Source organism: Xiphophorus couchianus, chromosome 20 (genome assembly GCF_001444195.1).
Source record: "Xiphophorus couchianus chromosome 20, X_couchianus-1.0, whole genome shotgun sequence".
NCBI classification, from domain to species: domain Eukaryota; kingdom Metazoa; phylum Chordata; class Actinopteri; order Cyprinodontiformes; family Poeciliidae; genus Xiphophorus; species Xiphophorus couchianus.
Window position 1 is genome coordinate 2,613,762 of NC_040247.1, and position 20,233 is coordinate 2,633,994.

At 42.1% G+C, this 20,233-nt stretch overlaps 2 long non-coding RNA genes across 3 annotated transcripts; one reads left to right on the top strand and one right to left on the bottom strand.

Annotated features, from left to right (window-relative positions):
- Nucleotides 1–452: 452 nt before the first annotated feature.
- On the top strand, nucleotides 453–18,714 carry LOC114135357 (uncharacterized). Its single transcript, XR_003593586.1, has 3 exons — nucleotides 453–464; nucleotides 16,242–16,248; nucleotides 18,520–18,714. It is a non-coding gene; the product is annotated as an uncharacterized LOC114135357 (long non-coding RNA).
- LOC114135356 (uncharacterized) lies at nucleotides 8,233–8,858 on the bottom strand. Of its 2 annotated transcripts, XR_003593585.1 has the most exons (3): nucleotides 8,678–8,858; nucleotides 8,396–8,557; nucleotides 8,233–8,324 (listed from the first exon to the last, which is right to left on the bottom strand). It is a non-coding gene; the product is annotated as an uncharacterized LOC114135356 (long non-coding RNA). The 2 variants fall into 2 exon arrangements; XR_003593584.1 differs by having other exon boundaries at nucleotides 8,396–8,858.
- Nucleotides 18,715–20,233: the final 1,519 nt, after the last annotated feature.

Consider the following 20,233-nt stretch of genomic DNA (forward strand, 5'->3'; position numbering starts at 1 on the left):
TATAAGCGGCTATGTAAGCTGCAATTTGGGGAAATTGTAGTCGGCCATTTTACAGAAGAATGATGCACAACTTTTTATGAACTGTGAGGCTGTGAGCTCTGGTGGAGCCGGTGGCAGATCCATCATCCTCCTGCTACTTCCTGTCGTCTTCTTCGTAGTTTTCTCCAGTAGTAACATCAGGCTGTCGATCATGTGACTCGTGATGTGAATAATTGTTTCCATTACAGTTTTGTGAAAAACATCCACTTCAATACGGCTGAAAAACCACCTGATCCCAGAGCAGTTTTTTTTTTATTTCTGTTTTATTTTAATTTGCATAGTTTTATAGTTAATGGAGACGCAGTTATTCATATCTGGCTCCTCTGGCTGCCCTCATGTCATACTCATAACTTCCTGGAGCGTCTTTGGCTGAGCTGCACAGCAGAGCCTGAAGAGTCACAGTGAGACAGATGAAACAGACTTTTGTCTCTTTCACCTCCTCACCTTCTCCTCCAAGTCCATCCTAACCTTGTTTTCCTCCTCCGCTCCATCCGTCCTCCGCCTCCCACCACAGAGTGTTTTAGGACTCTGTGGACGGATCATAAAGTGTGTTTTTTACAGCCTCCTCCTCTCTCGCTGTTTATCTCGGAGTGAATGGACGTCAGGAGCTCGTTGAATATTTACAGCGGCCATTAGCGTCTCAGCTCAAAGGAAAACAGAGCAGAGGAAACTCAGGGGAGGGGAAAGAAAGAAAAACCTCCATATTTTCTGTTTTATTCTTGGCTTCACAGAACAGATGAATCAACTGATGATGCAGTGGAACCGCATCCTTTGGATTTCCCTCCGATCGTTTAAAGATGTCTTGATCAACGTTTCTCCAGGCTTTCTGGAGACGTTTCAGTGTTTTTTTTTGCTTGCTTAGCACCAACTTTCAGTCCAGTATTTGACTCAAGAAATCATCTATGAATTATTGAAGCACTAAAAACCGTCCTTAATTTAAAAGATGAACTTGTGTTTAACAGACAGAAAACAGTTGTTTTATATCTACAAAGTAATTCCCAAATTCCTTCATGATAATCTGGACTGGACTGAACTTGCTGCTGACTAGCCTGAAAGAGCTGAGTGGGAGGAGCTGCACCTCGGGGGCGGAGCTAGGTCCACCCAGACATTTTTTACAGCTGAATGGTTGCTATGGAGACTAAAAGATTTCTTAAACATGATTGAAGGAATCAAAGCAACACTCCAATTTGTCTTCTATGAGGAAATATAGAACTAAAACATGGTTTAAACCTAAAAAAAGGAAAAATTTTACATCATATTTACTGTTCCTCTAACTCTGAATAAACATGAGGGCAGGATCTGCCTCAGGCAACAACTGAAAAATAAAATATCAGCGTTTTATTTGTCCTGCAGGAAAATCTCTGCAGCCGAGACAAAAACATTAAGCGTTTAGCTTCTCAGTGTTTGTGCCACAGCGTAGATATATGTCACACAGACTGAGTTGCTTCATTTCACTCCTGGAGGAGAGGTTTGGATCTGGGTGAAAAACAGGCTCACCTCTCCGTCTGCTGCACACATTAACCAGAGCGCCGCCATCTCACCGAGACCTGCGGTCACTAAGAGCCGCTCTGAGCAGGTCTAGGTTCCGACCCGACCCGAAATCCGCTTCATTCTCTTCGCTGAGGAGGAAGAGCAGAAACCACTCTGGGTCAAACCTTAACTGGGTCGGGCTTCGCTTGAATTAAAGAGGGGCGGGAGCCGCAGAGATCCATGGCTGCTCATCATGGACGCCAAATGTCTGAACCTTCAAGGAGGAATAAAAGGAAACCAGAAGCTCCTGTTTGTTACATTTATTCTCCTGAATCGAGTCTTGAAGCAACAGAAAGTTGCTGCTGAATAAGGAAGACAAAGTTCTTGGATAAAGTTAAAGGAAAAACTCTGAGGCCTTGTTCAAACATAGCCGGATATTTATGTGATTTTGGCCTTTCATCCCATGTAATTTAATTTAATATAACTAAAAATGATTTGTAATGAAAACTCTGGCCAGAGTGAAGATTTGCCAATTCTCCGTTTTTGTATTTGCATGTGGAAACCAAAGATTTGGAGGTAAACATATGACAGTCTGTAACAAATACTGGGATCCTGACATCACATGTCTGACCATTGTTTCTAAATCAGATACTGATTCTTACGTTGTTTCAGACACTTTTTACTTGTGCATTTATAAACCCAAATGATGCAACATGGAGGCTCAATGTCGTTCATTGAGAATAAATTAGAGTTCAAGAATAAAGTTTGAACTATTGAGAAAACCAAAAATCGTAATAAAGTGTGAATTTATTTAATGTTTTTGAACCAGAAATCTGGCGCTGACAGACGGCTGCTGAGCCTCAACCAGAACCTTTAGGAACGATTAGTTTCCTTAAAGGATGATGAATGTTTTTCTTCCTCTCCGTTTCATCGGCATGTCACTGGGAATCATCCGTTGCTGATCATCTATTATTGATCGGCTGCAGCTGTTAATTATGGATGAGGTTCCTAACGAACGCCGCCGCCGGCTGAGATCTGTTCTCACCTTCCAGGAGAAATGCGACGGAGACGTGATTTCCCCAATAGAACATCGAGTGACAGTGAAGGCACCGTGATGAGTTCAGGGCTCATTTTAATGTAGGAAACTTGTGTTGTTTTAAATTTTCTGAAGACATCTAATGATATTCAGCCTATAAATTTGATATTTTAGTTTTTTCCTGCAATGCTTTAGTTCCCTCAGTTTATGTAAAAACCATGTGACACGGAGGCTAAATTCTCCTCAAAATGGGAAAGACAAGACAGTGCGGCAGTAAGATGATGAATGAATTTATGGAGCGTTTCCCAGGTCAAAGTGAAGGGTTCAAAATAAAGGCAGAGAATCAAACACATGACATGCAGGACAGGAGACAACCTCATATTATATTACATTTAAACTAAATATTTTGTTTTTGAACTAAATGTTTAATTTGTTAGCTAAATATTTGGCTTGTGCATTAATTTAGTTTGGAACTCAGACATTTATTAATATATGCATAATATGGTGAAAATATGACTAAAACATGAATATTCAAATTTATTTCTGACAGAAAAATGGACGTAGAAATAATCAGGTTCAAATGAAGTTATGATCCTAGTTAGCAACACAAGCCTTATAGAAATAGTCGCAGAGAACAAAAAGTTGCACAATAAATCCTTAAAGAGCAACATTTGAAACCAGACATTAACCAGAAACAAGAATAAGTCATTAAAATGATACTTGAGTCGTTGTAAATCAGAGGAAATGAGCTGCAGGGGTCAAAGTTCAGGAAGCAAACAGCATCAAAGGAGTTTTAATGATGCAACGTCTCGGTTCTGCAGCCTGATGCTGATCTGCTGTTCAGCTACAAACTGATGGAAACCAGCAATCAGGCTGACCTCTGACCTCTGACCTGAACATTCAGAGCCACATAAAGACAGTTACAAAGTCGACCTTCTATCAGCTGAATCAGAGGACGAATGTCTCAGCATCGGAGAAACTCATCCATGTGTTTATTTTTAGTCGCACTGATAACTGCAACAGGTCTGACTAAAAAAATCAATGGTGCAGCTGATCCAGAACGCTGCTGCTGGAGTTCTGACTAAAACCAGGAAGATAGAGCACACCACCCAGTTCTACACTGAGAGACTTTAAACTACTGCTGGTAGTTTAGAAATCACTGAATGGCTTTAGGATCTGCTGCTGTTCGATCAACCTTCAGACCTCTTAGCTTTCTGGTTCTGGTTCTGCTCTTCATCCAGAACCAGAAGCAAACATGGAGAAGGAGCATTCAACTTCTATGCACCACAAATCTGGGACAAACTTCCGGAAAACTGCCGAAACACTGAGTTCCTTTAAATCCAGGCTAAAAACCCGCCTGGTTGGAGTTGCTTTAAAAACATAATAAATGAAACATTGATCAATGATCAATAATCTGCTATGTAACGACGGCAAAATGCAATGCTTCAGTTGTTGAGTGTGTTTTTATGACTTTGTATTTTTGTGTTTTTATGATGTAATACAAATTTGAACTGCCTTGTTACTAAAGTGCTGCTCAAATAAACTTGATTGATTGATTCAGTGGCTTCATTCGGATCAGAACAGAACCGATCAGGAGTAATAATCAGTTTAATTAAACCTTTTTTCCTCCCAGACATCATCTCCGTCAGCCTGAGCTGATTTTGTCAACTTTACGTCACTGGAACCTTTAACTTGTGGAAATTGTGGTCCTTTGAGCTGCTTTTGGTTATTATGAAGTCGGGTTAAAAAAACATCCCAGGTTTCCTGACTCAACATCTCCAGAGCGAATTTTTCCGCCACCTGCAGTGAAACCTCTCGCTTCAGGAACAGACCTCCCACCGAACGCTTTTCTTTGAAGCCGCTTGGAAATCTGCAGCCTGTTTCCATCTGCAATTAGTAAATAATTTCAGTTTGAAATCAAAACCAACCCGGAACCAGACGGGTTCTCTGCCTCTGCAGATGTTTTCTGGGCTTCATCTTTAATTCTGAGTGAAAAGCATCAGGTTTTAATGTGAGCTTCGTTAAATCTTCTGTCTGGAGTTTAAGCTGAGGAGAAACTATCTGCAGGAACGAAGGGAAAGGTGGCAGAGCGAGGATTTACCAAAGGCCATTTCCATATTCTCTCATTCAGTTTGACTTCCTCCCTCCTCTTCCTCACCCCCGCAGATGCCTTGATCTTGCTTTAGTCTCTTTCCTCCATCCAGAGAATCATTAGAGCTCAGATGTGATGGCTGGGACACATCAGAGGGAATCTGCAGCCCAACGTGTCGAAGTTTCACCTTTTTTCAACTCTTCCCTTCCTTTTCTGATCTCATTAACATTTACATTCACTCCAGAGATCTTCCACCGCTGAGCAGCTCCCACCGTTTCATCACTTTCTGCTGGAGAAAAACTTCTGTTCCTGCAGGAAAACATGTTTATCAGGTGAAGAAAATAAAATCTTCTTCCTCATTTATTACCTGTCTGTTTCTAACCTTCATCATTTTCAGCAGATCTCAAGTTTCTATGAAGTAAAAAATAAGATTAATTACATTTTCTCATTTTTCAGTGTGATAAACACCTGGAAGCAGAGTTTCAGAAAGGAAGAGCTTCTTAAAGAGACAGAGGCCCAATTTCAAGGCTTTACCTTAGGAAGTAAATTTTTTAAAGTTATACTAGATAAATGTAGTATTTTTATAACAACTTAAGGTTACATAGTTACATGATTGTGCTATGAAATGGCATTATGTGGATGGAAAATACATAACACTGCCCCTTTAAACATCTGCATGGTTTCTAAAGATCTAATTGGATCAACAAGAAAACGCCAAACTTTCATCCTCAGATCCATAGATTCTGATGCTAAAACTGGATCAAAGTTCTTATTTTTAGGTTTTATTCTGAGCAGAAATGTTTGTTTTTTCAGGATAAACCTCTATTCAGCGTTCCTGTAGCAGCAGGATCCTACAGAGCCGAAGCAGCTCAGACTGAAATCTGCTGCAGGTGCAGATTAATTCAACTCGTCACGATTCTTTACTGTTTGGGGGTCTAGAGTTACATCTGTTTAAATTAATTCCTTTATGTTCTCAGCTCAGCTTTGACCCCCTTTATGGTTTTCTCTGTTTTTTTATATTTTGTTTTATTGTTGTTGCTACTGACCGAGAAATCATCAGCATGTGAATATTGAAAAGAGAGCGTCTGTATGTTTAACTTTTTCTGAGCAAAACACCTGCAGTTATTACATTTGCTTTTGGAAAGCATGAAGAAATTCAAGAATGGAAAGGGAAGCAAAAAAACGTGGAGCAACTTTTATATTTTGTTCAGGGGATTAAAGAAAAGTGATGGTTTTACTAGACATCTGCAGCCACACAAGGAAAAGTAAATAGAAATGCTTAATTTTCTAACATCAACCTTTGGGCAAAAGTGACAACATGCTGTAAAACCATAGCAACGCTAACAACACTGCTTCAGCTACACAGGGAACCTTTTAAATGAACTCTGTTCTTTTAGCAGCACATAAATTAATTCTTGTTTTAGATGTTTTATGGTCATAATCACATTTCCACTTGGCTCCAGGATAAAGTTGTCCCTGTTAGCTCCGTGATTTTTGAAACAGACTCTTTTGGCTCTGATGGTTTTGGACTAATAATAATATGAAAATGCTCAATAATTTATTGATACGTCCAGGATGTGTGTTTTTAGGAACAGAAAGCTTAACATCTAATACTTTTGATTTTTTTTTCAGATCACATAAAAGATTTTTTTTTTTAATATGACAAATATTTATTAGCTTAATCTATCACTGTCTTTTTTTATAAATGTATCAAAAATATTGTGCAATTTAATCTGGTTTATTCAGAATGTTTATCAATGTGTGGCTGCATTTAATTCCATATTAGTTTATTGTGGCAATTATTGGTTTAACATGGCAGATGAATAAATTAATAATTCACAAACAGGTTCAGATCATTTTTACTTTCCAGTCGGTTTAGAGTGATGATGATGATGATGATGATGATGAAGGGAGAGCTGATCCTGCTCTTCCTCTCAGTGCTGCTCCTCTTCCTCATTTTGATTCCCAGTCCTGCTTCGTGCCGTCAGCTCTCTCTGAGCTCCTCTTCCTCCTCTTCCTCGCTGACAGATAATCAATGAGCGTGCGCCCGCAGGGGGAGAGGCTCCGGCTGGGCGCCATGGATTTCCAATCGGCCTGTCGACCCACTGAGGGATGGCAGCCGAGAACAAAATGTACCGAGAGCGCTGGGAAGGCTGCGAACACATACAGGAGGAACTACTGGGAAAGACTGGAATTACTGGGACATCTGGGAACCACCAAGAACTGGAATCAGTAGAACTACTGGAAACAACTAGTGGGAATCACTGGGAGCCACTTGGATGACAGGGAACCACTGGGAACAACTGAGAACACTGGGAAAAGTGGAATCACTGGAAATCCTGGGAGTCACTGGGAATCCTGGGAGTCACTGGGAATCCTGAGAACAACTGAGAAAACTGGGGAAAAATCACCTGGGAACCATGGGACCACAGGGAACTACTACAAACCTCTTGAAACAACTAGATCCACTGGGAAGCACTGGATTCAAGGGGAACGACTCGGAATCCTTGGAACCACTGGGGAAAGCTGGAAAGACTAGAAATGCTGGGAACTACTGTTTATGGAACCACAGGGAGTCACTGGGAACTAAGGGACTGGTAGCTTCGGTTGCACCCGGTAGCTTTGGTATCTAGACTTCGTCAAGATGGCGCCGGCGCAGCTGGCTGCCTGCAGACGCAGCTCCCGTCGTGTGTGTTTGTCTGTGTATATTTGCTGTAACCGATTAAGGATCCATGCTTGAAGAACCCATGGATCATCAGTTGGGCTTTCCACAATGGCTGGATGTGGTTCTGTCGATGTTCTCTGCGTTCTTCTGCTACTTTTTCTACTCTTGGTTGCGGAGAACCTCGCCGAGCGGAGTAGCGGCATTGTTTGCTCGCGTGAACGGCTGATTGCGCTGTGTGGGCCTCTGCTGCTGCCCGGAGATGGGCCTGTGGTCCCGGAGGAGTTACAGAGGAGACGACGGGGCTGCAGGTCTGGAGTTAAACGGAGGTAGAAGAGGAGACGGCGCAGGCCAGTGTTACCGGCGATTATTGTGGGGAACGTGAGGTCTTTGGGGAATAGGACAGACGATCTCACGACGCTGGTTAGGACCCAGAAGGAGTACTGGGAGTGCAGTATCTTCTGCTTCACGGAAACCTGGCTACACTCGCTTATTCCGGACTACAGCATGGAGGTTCCTGGACTTTCCTTGGTGTGCAGGGACAGGGACTTTTCCAAGGGTTGGAAGAAGAAGGGTGGCGGGATTGCACTTTATGTGAGTGAGAGGTGGTGTAATCCCGGCATGTTAACGTGAAGGAACAGATTTGTAGCCCGGACATTGAACTTCTGGCTGTGGGAATGCGGCCGTGTTATTTACCGAGGGAGTTTACGTCCGCCATTTTGATCGCTGTTTACATTCCCCCATCAGCTGATGCAGGGGTGGCCTGTGACGTCATCAGCTCAGCCACAGCCAAACTCCAGACGCAACACCCGGACGTTGTTATTGTGTCTTGTCTTTATGCTGTAACTGCGAAGTAATTTCCCTGCTGGGATGAATAAAGTTGTCATGGTTTGAGTTAGTTTGCGGACCCACATGCAGAAACCACACGCTGGATGGAAAAGGTAAGTGATTTATTTACAACAGGACAAATTATATTCAGTTCTCTGGACTTCGGCAGGAGGGCGAGGGTCGCCCGACCAGGTGGCCTGAAACGAGAGCTGAATTATAATGGGCTCGGAGTGAGAGAGTGTGGAGGAAGAATCAGGAACTTTCTTACATTTGGCGTGGATCTTTCAGAGCGTGGGGGTGAGGTGCCAGGGTCCGGTGCGAGGGAGTGCTACGGTGCCTAGGGCGGGTGCGAGGCGGAATCGCGGGTGGTTGGAGCGAGAGGGGGTCGGTGGAAACGGCGGAGCAGGCAGGCAGGTATTCTCGGCAAGTTCTTGAAAAGAGAAGACAAAAAAATTCTTTAAACAACGAACAGGACACAGAGAGCTAGTCGCTACGAGTTGCACAACAAAGTTCTAGAAACAAGATCAACAGGTGAGGCCAGAGTGACTACCGGTATGCATTAACCATCTAGCGAAGACTGAAGGGTTCTGCCGCTCCTATATTCCAGCACGCTGATGAGACAGATCAGCTTCACCTGCGCTGGCTCCACAGACTCCTCACGAAGATCCTCGCTGAAAGAAGATGCAACACTCGCACTCACTCTCATGCACACGCTCTCACACCGGAACTCTGACAAAAGTACTTCTATTCTATTCTATTCTATTCTAACCCGTTAGCTCCAGTTGTACCCAGTAGTTTCAGTCGGGCCTGTTAGCCTCAGTCGGGCTGCTGCCTCACCTCCAGGCTGATGTTATTACAGGGACAGTCATTTTCAGAGGTGCTGCTTCAGCTTCTGCAGCTGGACGGCTAACCAGACGAGCTGCAGTCAATTAAAACTAATTAGAGCTGAGAGTGAGGTGCTGCTGCAGCTCCTGTGGCTCCTGGTCTCAGGTGACATTTCCTGCTGACATTCAGGGACAGAATCTTCCTTTTTTAACTTCTTAATGAGCCCATTACTGGTTCCCAGTGACCCTGTTTACTGCTGCTGGGCTGCTGTGGTTTGTTTAGGGGGGGAGGGAACGGCTCAGCCTCTTTCTGCTGCAGGTTTACATTAAAACCTTCAACCTCTGGTTAACTTACAAACATTTTAACTTTATCTCTGTTCCTGACCAGTTCATTCAGAGTCAAACTTCAAAGCTTCTGATATGTTGTGATTGTAAATATATATATATATTTTTTGCAAGATCATGATTTGACAAAAATTAAGCTTAAAAAAATTCAGGTTTTTGAAAACGTCGTTTTAGGCCGTCGCAACATCCTGGAGGGCCTGACAAAACAGTCAAGAGTTTATTGGACCGTTTACCTTTATGACCAGCTGTGTTCAGTGATCTGAACTTCAAACTTCATATCATGCTTATCTGATAAGCACGCTTATCATGCTTTCAGATAAAATGAGTGTTTAGTATCCCGGGTTTCGCTCGGTCGGGTTGCAGTGTTTCCACATTAAGGCCGATTGATCTGAACGGCCCTGAGTGGAGTTATGTCATCAACCGCATCATAACTTTTCATATTCACACACAGAAACACATGAACTCAGTTAATGGAATGATTCTACGTGGTTGAGTTACGCTGCAGCAGCAGAAGTTGCTGCAGATTGTCAAGAAAACTGGTAGGGGGTTTGAGATCTATCCAGGTACACGCAGAAAAAGGTGCATGAAGGCCTGAAGGAAATAAAGCAATCTTGTGTTTTGATTTATAATGATTGAGTGTTTTGATAATGATTAAGTTGAACATGTATGAATACAATAGGTAAAATGACTGTATGTAAGTAATCACTGAATGATTCTGAAAGTGTACGAATCATGATCTGTAATAACATGACAACAATGAAATGATTAAGGTTTGATGATTTATAATAAGTGAAAGAGGTGATTAATGCTTATGATTAATGCTTAATGGAAATCAGCACATAGTTTTTAATATTTGACTGTGTTTAAAAGTTAATCAGAGAAAAGCACATAGTTTTTAATGTTAAAAGGAAAAGGGGAAAAAGGAGAAGGGGAACTTGTGAGTTCCTGCTGTCGCAAGCAGTTCTGAACAGATGGCCAGACGCACAGGATGGGTGGGGCGGTATGGTTGGCTAAGAACAACATGCTGAGGAAAGGACGGTACTTTCCATCCCAGCCAGCAGACAGGAGGGGCCGACGGGGGTTTCCGTGAAATCAGCAGATGTTCAGGAAACCACGTAAACTAACACTCCCCATACACATACATGGCAGAGAACTGTATATAAGCAGACGGAAAAGGAGAAGTTCTTGTTCTTTGTCTGCGGCACCGAAGTAGAGCTAACACGAAGAAGCAGATCGAGGAAACAACAGCAGACCACACCCTGGAGCCACGGGAAAAGCTGAAGCTTCGTGCCGCCAAAGGGAGACAAGTTCCAATCGTCCAACCCGGGTTTCTGATTCGATCGTCGGTCTTACCTCAATCCAAACATTGCAACAGACTTGGAGAAAAGACAAAGGTCCCGGAGGGATAAAAGAGTTGGGTTTTCAAAAGCAATTGAGCCCTCTCTACTTTGCTTCCATTCTAAAGAGGATTTTTTCACACAAAGGATAAAGACTCAGACCAAGGTTTTCGGACGTTCCTGTTGCCAAAGATCCACCACCAACTGGGTATGAGTTGAACTTGCTTCCTAAAAAGCTATCTCAGAATCTGCGACATAGGTTAGGGAAAGAGACAGGAGGGTATGATTGTACATGTTGATTATATTACACTGCTCTTGAATTATATACAATTGATTATTGATTTGTATGTCACATATCCCTGCTTAAGCTTGCTTAATAAATTCATACTCTAAAATTCTAATGAGGTTGGTGGACATTGGAATTAATTGAGTCATTTATTCATTTTTCAGTTCTTTTAATAAGGGTAAAACTAATGTACATGGTTCTAGAAAAGAGGAGGCTTCATAATTTCCTTTGGCGAGAGTAAAATAACGACCCAGGGACTTACATCCGAGTCACTAAATTTAATCTAGCCGGTTCCAAGAGCTAGTTATATTTTAGAAAGCGAGCTACCGTTAACAGGAGTGGTTATTGGAATTATGCAGCTGTGAGGGCTACTCAGCTGACTGTTTCTTAACTGAAAAGGGTCGTAACTTCTGGATTGGAGGTAGTTAGAGCTAGACGAATCGCTTTCGACACCAGTTTGAATAGATTATCTCTTATAGATCTCATTTAGGGTAATACCCAGGTCTTAGAGATTTTCCGGACCTGTTAGACAGAGAACTGGTCAGTAGTCAGCCCCGGAGGGTTGTGATGAAGTGGGCGGGGCTAGCTATTGCAGGATAACGGACAAGATTGATGCCAGGGTGGAATGACATCAGCGGTGACATCAGAGAACCAGCTGCTGCTGCTCGTCAAGCTGGGAAGGGTCAAAGGTCGTTGTTCTCCAGAAAGGAAAACTTCTCATCAGCTGCCAAGGAGCAGATGTCCAGCAGATTCAGCCTCTTCTTCGTAGGAACAAGATGGCCGCCGGCCAAGGTTAGAAAAGCTGCATCTGGATGGAGGACAGGAAGTCAGCGTTGAAGCACGGTGGTGGATGGTTGATGATGTGGGCTTTTACTTATCGGGACAGTAGTCTGTATTTCCCATGCATTTTTATTGCATTAGCAAGTAAAAATTATAAATATATCAAATATAATTATGACTGATTATGAATAAATTTTACGTCATAATTTAACACCTTGAAATTGGGCCTCTGTCTCTTTAAGAAACACTTGTTTTTTCTGGAAGTCCGCCTTTAGGAAGTCGTCACAACATGGCTCCTTTATTAACCCTTTAATGAGCTTAGCAGTTCCACCAGGTGTTTGCTAATTGCTGCCGGCTAGTCTGAAGGAGCTGAGTGGGGGAGGAGCTGTGTCTTGAAGGCGGGGCTAGGTCCAGTCAGACATTTATCACAGCTGAATGGTTGCTGTGGAGATTAAAGGAATCCTTTTCAAAATAACATTATGAGAAGATTATTTTTTTAAGTGAATTTTGCAGGATACTGCCCCTTTAAATGGATCATGATCTCCTCTGTCTCCTAGAGTCGAAGGTCGTCTGTCCAGCAGCTGAACCTGGGTCCAAACTGGGTCATCAGTGGTTGCAGTTGAAGAAGGGAGAGAAACTCTGGACAGAACCAGAACCTCCTGCCTGTAATGATACTCCATGTGTTCAGCAGACCGATGCCACAGCGCCGCAGCAGCAGGTTCTGGTTCTGATTGGACCCATCCTGGATGTGACTGGAGGAACACTCTGTCCTGCTGCAGGCGGTGAGGTGAGGCTGATCCGCTCCTGCCCAGATGTGGAACATCTGTCCCCCAGAGACCCGTCCTCTGGGACGTCCTGTCCCCCCCGAGAGGCTGCAGACGCTGAGTCAGCGCCGTCCTCAGCCGACTCAGACCGAGGTCAGAGGTCGTCGGATGAACATGTCAACGCCTCCGCTATCTTTGTGGAAGTGTGATGAAATGTCTTCATCAGGGAGCTGATGCAGCAGCACAGCAGTTCAAAGCACTTTACATCATAAAACTCAAGAATAAAAAGTCATGAAAACAATTGATCAATGTTTCATTTATTATGTTTCTAAAGCAGCTCTAACCAGGTGGGTTTTTAGTTTAGATTTTAAGGAACTCAGTGTTTCGGCTGTTTTGTAGTTTTCTGGAAGCTTGTTCTAGATTTATGGTGCATAGAAGCTGAATGCTGCTTCTCCATGTTTGGTTCTGATTCTGGTTCTGGATGCAGAGCAGAACCAGGAGACCTGAGAGGTCTGGAAGGTTGCTATGACAACAGCAGCAGATCTTTAAGCCAGGGATTTCTAAACTACCAGCAGTAGTTTAAAGTCTGTTCTCTCAGTGAAGGACTGTAGAACCTGGTGATGTAGAACCAGGTGATGTGCTCTATCTTCCTGGTTTTAGTCAGAACTCCAGCTGCAGCGTTCTGGATCAGCTGCTGCAGTAATCAGTGACTAAAGAAAAACGCCTGGATGAGTTTCTCTAGATCTTTATGGAACTTTAGAAAGATGAATTGTGGCTTAACACCACAATACATTACAGAGCTGCTGTTGTAGCAACCTCCCAGATCTCTGAGGTCTTCTGGTTCTGGTTCTGCAAAACTTTCGGCATCCAGAACCAGAACCAAATGAGGAGAAGCAGCATTCAGCTTCCATGCACCACTAATCTGGAACAAACTTCCAGAAAACACTGAGTTACTTTAAATCTAGATTTAAACCCACCGGGTTAGAATTGTTTTAGAAACATAAACCATTAATCAACATCCTGCTGTGTAGCGACGGCACTAGACAAAATGTAATGATTCAGTTGTTGGCTGTTTTTTTGTGCTTTTATGATGTAAAGCATGTTGAAATGCCTTCTGCTTCACAAATAAACATGATTGATTGATTGATTGATTGATTGATTGATTGATTGATTGATCGATCGATCGATCCTCTAATCCTGGAAATGTTCTTCAGGTGATGGAAGGCTGACTTTGTAACCGTCTTTATGTGGCTCTGAAGGTTCAGGTCCAAACCCAGATTTCAGGCCTTGTGGAGCTCCAGCACCTTTAGGGTGTAGATGAGCCACTTTCCTCTTGCTCACCTGGTCTTTTATCTCCTGAATCTGCAGAAAGGTCAAAGGTTAATGAAGAGCTAATGGAGGTTTCCTGATGCTGTGAAGCAGCAGCAGATCTGACAGCAGCTAGCAGCTTTAGCTGAGGACAGTTTGGACAGGCTGGTTATTAGAGCCTCGCCTTACGGAGAGGGAAAGCATTTCCTGAAGCTGTTTTCTCCTCGGCTGACGGCTCAGCAGCAGCCGAGGAGCAGGAATAAACTCCCCGGGTTTATTTCTGCTCCTCACGAATCTGTCTTTTAAAATCCAGAACGGGGATAAAATGTTCTGGTATGAAAAGCTGTGAACCTGACCGCAGGTCTCAATCTCAGACTTTTAAAACTCTGATACAAACCAAGGCTATTATAGTTCACTAAAACTAACAAAATAACAAAAGCTGAAATTAAGAAAACATTTTCTGAAATAAAGAAAAACAGAAATTAATAGGGAAAAACTAGAACTTGAACTGGAACTATACTGTGTGTTTATAAAGTTAAAACATACCAAAATTATAGATATATCCTTTGTTTTTATGTTTATAAATGCATTTATTAGCCTTTCAAGCTGAAAAAGGATTGGGAAGGAGCAGCGCCACACCAAATTGTGATTGACAGTGCTAAGACCAGCCTCTTTGCTCTGATTGGTTGATTCTAATTAGCACTGGGAAAAGGCAGAGAAGCTCGTATTAAATTATCACGATATAGTGACAGTTTCAACAAATATGTAAAATATATTTTTTTTCTGAAAGTTAGTCACTGCAGCTTTAAAGAACCTGCGTTTGAATCAGAACCGCATTAATATGCGGGAGCCAAAGGCAGAACCGCAGCTGATTCTCCCAGAGAGCTCAGATCTGATCCGTTCGGCCCTGAACTGGGGAGGAAGAGGAGGCGTCGCTGCTGCTCGGGGGGACGAAGACGGCTCCGGACTCCTGGGACAGCAGAGAGCTGCTGGTAAACAACCAGAACCGGGCCGACTGCCGCAGGTATACAACCAGAACCGGGCCTGTTTGGGGTTGCCATTTGTAAAGTTACACTGTGAAAAATTAACAGCAATGTCTTCATTGTCATGGAGAGAAAAATTCTCATCTTTCAAAGTCATATTTTCATGTCAGAGTTCCAAACTAAATATTTAATTCACAAGGTAAATATTTAGTTTTCAAACTAATTATTTAGCCATCAAATTAAATATTTAGTTTCAAAGGAAAATATTTGCAATAAAAATTTTTTGTTCCACACTAAATGTTTGAGTGAAACTAAATATTTAGTTTACAAACTAATTATTTAGCCCCAAATTAAATATTTATTTTGCTAATTAAATATGTAGTTTGAAACTAAATATTTATTTTCCAAACTAAACATGTAAATATTTAGGTTGCTACATAAAACAATAGCTCTAACAATAGTTAGCTATGAGCTAAATATTTAGCCAGCAACCTAAATATTTAGTTAGCCAGCTAAACATTTAGTTTGAAAAGTAAATATTTAGTTTAGAGCTAAATATTTAGTTAGTTCCAAACTTAATAAATATTGATTTCCAAACTAAATAATTAATTTACAAGCTAAATATGGCTTTTATACTAAATATTTAGCTTGTGAATTAAATATTTAGTTTGGAACACTGATATTTATAAATGTATGAATAACATGGTGAAATCTTTCCTCTGACAGGTTGAATAAACCAAAATATTTCTGGAGCCGATCTTGCAGCAGGTGGATGTTTGGACGGATGACTCAGAGAGTGAAGTCAAACGCTGCGACACCTGGTGAAATATTTACGGTCCTGGAGGAGCGGCAGCCGGCAACAGTCGGTCGGTGAGGAAGCAGCTGGTAAGTATAATTCAGCCCGACAGAATCGTGTCAGAACCAGGCAGAGCAGCCAGGAGGGAAAACCCAACATGGAGACTTGGCCCACATGCAGATCAGGAATGGAGAGGATTTCATTTACACAGCCACTAGAGGGTGATAGTGAGCCATGTCAGTTGATCAGGCAGCTACAGAAGCAACCGACAGCCAATCACAGCAGCAGAATAATTAAATCCCAAAGGTTTGAGCGCATAGATTGCAACCATGTAAAAACTGGAGAATTGGAACTTTATCGACCAGCAACTCTGCATCATAACTGCGGCATCCAAAATGGCGGAACCGAGTAAACTGGTCGTAAGTCCTAACTACCATATGTATTTTTAGAAAGTGGCAGTCCAATTTTAAAAGTACAGTACAGGTATTTTTACTGTCCAAAGTCATTTCAGGAAATGTTTTTATTTGTTTTTTTATTTTTAGATATACCATCTTTTTATTTTATAAAATATATCTATATTGATATATTTTTATCACTTATCTAGAATAGATTTTCAAAGCAACACTAGAAATGCTGACTCTGATAAAATTACATCTTTTCTGACTAATATGTTCATAATTATGACATGAAGTTGGATTGTTTCTAAAATCCACCTGGAATCTGGAGGAAATGACACCTGATGTTTGTGTCGACCTTCTTGTTAAACAAGGTTCTGGTAGCTGCTTCAGATTTCTCCTTCAGATCTCTGAAACAAGCAGAAATAGAAACGGACCCGAGGCGGGACCGGAACCGTCAGGAGGGACGATGAGACATCACCCAGAATCGTGTTGGGATGACTCAGTTTTCCTCCTTCACCCTGAACATCAGCAGCTCCAGACTTCAGCTGGCCGTCCCAGAAACTGGTTCACAGTTCCTGCTGACTGAATTAAGGCCCAGCGGGCCGAGCAGGCAGAACCAGGCATGGAGTTTGGGTCAGAGCCCGGCTGCCGTGAAGCCAGCTCTCATTTTATGGCTGTTTCCTAACATTTAATTAAATTTCCAGTCGGTCAACGTTAATGTGCCGTCAACGCTGAAGCAGCACATTTAATCTGTGAGTGATGAAAACAATCCCGTTCTAATTATAGGGTGGGATTTGGGTCAATAACAGAACCAGCTGCATGTCGGAGCGTTGTCCTGATCGACCTTTGACCCTTTCCTGGCTTGAACCAGGAAAGGGGTCGATCTTCCCAAAAGCCCTGTTACTGTGCAGCTGTGAGCTCAATTGGGTTTCAACCAGTGACATGCGGTCAGGCGAAATATCATCATGGAAAAATAATATATAATAATAAAATAATTTATATTGCTATTTTCACCCTGTAGTTTGTATTATGAAGTACCTATTTTTCATTTAGTTTAACCAATTCTGATTATTTTTTCTTCAAAATCGCTGAATTTTCTCATTTTCCCATTCAAATGGTCGGAAGCGCAGCTGGTGAGGCAGCAGTGAGCCGAGCCTGGGATCGATCAACTTCTGCTCTGGCTGCCAGTCAGCATGATCCTCCTGTCTGTCACCAACTGAACAAAAACACTGATTAAACTTTAGCTTTAATAACATAAAGCTACATAATTTTTAAAGTTTAATCAGTAATACTTTTATAACAAATTTATGTCAGATCATGATTTCTTGGTTAATGACAAGTTATAATAACAAAGACATTTTGAATAATGTCAACTTCGTATTAAAAGTGTCATGATTTACCGAATGACACTTTATGACAACAGTCATAAATATTCATGAAGACTTACTCATGTTTATGACGGTGTCATGAACACAACCCGTCAAATAAAGTGTTACCGGAAAAATATTATTTTGCCTGATTTTGTTATTTTTTTGTTATTCATAAAATTTATTGTCATTTTCATCCTTAAAATACCAACATTTCCAATTAACTTCATATTTGGTCCATCAGATGATGTAATTATTAAATATTAAATAACTGATAATTTGATCAGTTTTCAGTACTTGATTAAACTTTTTACCAAATACTTTACTACATAAGTAATTCCTTGGATGGTTACTTTTTACTTTTACTTGAGTAAAAGTTTTTGGGTTCTCTGCCACCTCTGGCTGTGAACCAATAGGAGGAGATCCGAGTGTCTGCTGACGGTATCGGTGATGAAGATGTGAAGCAGCTCCTCTTCATCAGCCTCTCTGGAGGAAACAGCGTTCGCCGCTCCCAGCAGCTCGGTGACAGATTCGCTGCTACCTGTTGTTTTTCTGCACTCCAACGGCTGTGATTCACCCAAACTGAGATGTTTTCACCACCATCTTTATTCATGTGTTATATAAGTGCTAACAATGCATGAAGCCACCCACCAGAACAGTTTATCCCCGATGAGAACAGAGAAATCATCCATTATTAAAACAAAAGGCGAAGCTTCATTTACATTAATGGAGGTAAAATGTCAGATTTCTGAGGCCTTAATAAAAACATTCAAACCAGTAAAATTCTAATTAATGAGAGGAAAATCAAAGGATCTGCAGGTAGAAATGCATCAGTCAGGAGACGAAAAACAACAGTGTTCCCTCAGATGAACATTGAGTAACGTTCAAATTTTAATCTATGACTGGATGAAGGTAAACTTTTCTCCCAAATGACCATTTATGAGGTCAGACACTGATGTTGGAGAAGGAGGACCAATTGAGATCAGGACTGTTTCTCCCTCACTTCACTTCCCTCCATGATGCACCTTGGTTTGTGACCTGAAGCTCAATTTATTTCAGTTCAGTTTACTTATATAGCACCAAAAATAATCATTTTGATTCAGTCACACTAAGTTTACCAACTGATTCTTAAAATCAATTAATCAATCAAACTAAACTATTTTTAGTTTCATATCATGTTATGATGTTATTCCTTTATCAAAAGCAAACCTGGAGTGTTGCTTTGATTCTTTCATGCATGTCTGAGAAATCCTTTAGTCTCCATGGCGACCATTCAGCTGCAAAACGCCTGGATGGACCCGGCTCTGCCTTTGGGGTGCAGCTCCTTCTCAGAGCTGCAGTTTCCAAACTTCTGCCTCACAGAGCAGCTCAACCCTGTGACTCCAGCTCCTTCAGACTAGCCAGCAGCAATTAGCAAACAGCTGGTGGAACTGCAGTAACTGCTGAGCTCATTATAGGAGCTACTTGTCAGAGCAACGCTAGTAAAAACATTAAAGGGTTAATAGAGGAGCCATGTTGTGATGACTTCCTGAAGACGGAGCTTCAAAAAGACCAGGAGCTTCTTAAAGAGACAGAGGCCCAATTTCAAGGTGTTGAATCAGAACGTAGTATTTCTTTAAGTCATATTTGATAAATGTAGAATTTTTTAAAACACCTGAAGGTAGCATAGTTACTTGACTGCTATCAGATGGCACTATGTTTCTGGAGAGTACATATTTCTCCTAGCCCTTTAAGTCCATTAAGTTTTCTCAGCAGGGCTTTTATTCTGAAATATCAGTTACCAGCGAAGCATTAAGATGTGAAGTCCTGCAGAGGTTCCTCCTGCGGTGACCTTGGTGACTCCATCATGTCCGCTGGCCGGTCATCCACCTGCAGCTCTGAGTGCGTCTGATTGTCCTGTTGCTGCCGCTTTGAGGCGTGAACGACGTTGATCCGGGTTCAGATGAAATGAGCATCAGCTCCCCCGTTTCTGATCGGTTTGCCTTGTTCTCCTGGATCTCTGGTCGCCTTTATGTAAGCACGCAGCTTTGTGTTGTTGCCATGGTGTCGATGTCTAGCAGGCGCTGCAGCGCCTACATGATTCAGTCACATCAGAGGATCTGGCTCTGGGCTGCAGGGAGCTGCAGAGACAACAAGGTAGAAAACAGCATGTAGAAGCTGCTGCACCACACAATCATTTAAACACAAACAGGTTCTTCATTCAGAACCAGAAGATCTGCCGCAGCTCGTTTTCATCTAAACACTTAGAACCTGCTGCAGCTCATAGTTGAACTCGTATAAGTTTTTCCACACCTGAACTCATAACTCATAAAATCAGCCTTTAAAGCTGTCGGTGACGGGACGAGTGCTATTTTATTGGACCGTGTGGCTATGGAAACAGATTGGGTCCAAGTTCGCTGGCTGTCAGAGACTCTGACAATAAATATTCATAAACAAGATGCAGAACATCCATAAAGGGAGGAACTGCTTGAGGCTTTTCTGATTTAGACAAAACTTTTTTGTTTTAAAGTGAATTTTCTGCCTTTAACATTCGGAGCTTTCATCTGTTTGTCCTTGAAAAAAACCTCAGAAGCTAAACGGGAACGACAGAATCGCTTTGGGACACGTTTCCCTTCTTCTTGGGTTTCATTCTTTCATCCATTTTCAGGCGTTTTTGTCTGACCATCTGATACCGCTCTCTGATTCAGCTTTAGGTCGGACCGAACCATCTGCAACCGGAACCAGAACTGAACCCACAGGGTTGCTGGAGGGTCCAACCCGTCTCTGCAGCCGTCCTTAATAGAACCAGAAACGGGAAGGTTTGGGGGAAAATCAGAGTTCACTGAGGCAGTGAGACGACCCCGAGGCCGGTGGCCGGATCACGGACAACGTCTGAGGAGGACAGAGCGTCTCCAGGACGAAGACATCTGATTGGTCCT